Here is a 1,314-nt window from a genome sequence, read left to right on the forward strand (position 1 = left end):
AAGTACCACCTCTGAGGGGGGGGGCATGCCTGGCCCTTTGGCGACAGTTGCCTTGGTGCATGAGGAGGTGCCCAAGTTAGAACAGCATCCACTGTTTTTTATATTCAAGTTGCTTCTGGGCATCCATCACCCAGAGGCGTCCTCAGACACGCCTTGTCTATGACCAGCCCCACAGTTATGGACCATGGGCAAGCAAGATGGATCCATAATTTAGGGTTTCAGGTCAAGTGGAGGGCTGGCTGCCTACCTCAAAGCATGTCCAGCAGACGTCCAGCTCCAAAGCGCTCTCCACCCTGAGCTGGGGAGGGCAGATGACTGGATCTTGAGGCAGCTAAGGAAGGCCTAGGGGCCTCACTTTGTGCAATGGCCCCCGCTCACCTCCCCTTCCCTTGCGGTATCGTCCTGGGTGCCCTCTGGGCCTTGCTCCCACCTCCCGGAGCTCTGGTGTCAGGCACCGTGGAAGTGGGCCGAGCATTTGTCCGGAGGCCTCTCCTGGGAAGAAGCCTCCTGAGGGGCTCTGTTTTCAAGCCTTTCTCTTGGAGGGCTCTCCTCGTCACTCTCACTCCGGAATCCTGCAGGGAGAAAAGAATATCTGGATAGTTCCCTCTTCTCTTTACCCTATACAGGACGGGAGAGACCATAGAGTCCTCACAGAGAAAGCTAGGAGAGAGTGCTGCAAACAGCTAGATTCTGTGTTTCTTTGTGTGTGTGCATGTATGTGTGTGGAAGCATGGTGTGTGTGCGTGTGTGCAAGCATGGTGCGTGTGTGTGTATGTGTAAGCATGGTATATGTGCGTGTATGTGGGCACAAGCACATGCAAAGGCCAACAGGGACCCTTGTGTGTCTTCCTCAATCATCCTTCACCTGGTCTACAATGTGAGTCCAGGACAGTCAAGACTACACAGAGAAACCCTGTCTCGAAAAACTAAAAAATAGCTGGGCGGTGGTGGTGCACACCTTTAACCACAGCACTCGGGAGGCAGAGGCAGGCAGATCACTGTGAGTTCGAGGCCAGCCTGGTCCACAAAGCTAGCCCAGGACAGCCAAGGCTACACAGAGAACCCTGTCTTGAAAAACTCAGGAGGCAGAGGCAGGCAGATCCCTCTGAGTTCGAGGCCAGCCTGGTCTACAAAGTGAGTCCAGGACAGGCAGGGTTATACAGAGAAACCCTGGCAGGGGTGGGGGTGGAGGAGCCAGGAGTAGTCATGCACACATGTAATCCCAGGGCTTGGGTGGCAGAAGCAAGTAGATCTCTGTGAGTTCCAGGCCAGCTAAGGCTACATAGAGAGCCTCTGTCTCAAAAATAAAGCAAC

The sequence above is a fragment of the Acomys russatus genome, chromosome 5 (genome assembly GCF_903995435.1).
Source record: "Acomys russatus chromosome 5, mAcoRus1.1, whole genome shotgun sequence".
Taxonomy (NCBI): domain Eukaryota; kingdom Metazoa; phylum Chordata; class Mammalia; order Rodentia; family Muridae; genus Acomys; species Acomys russatus.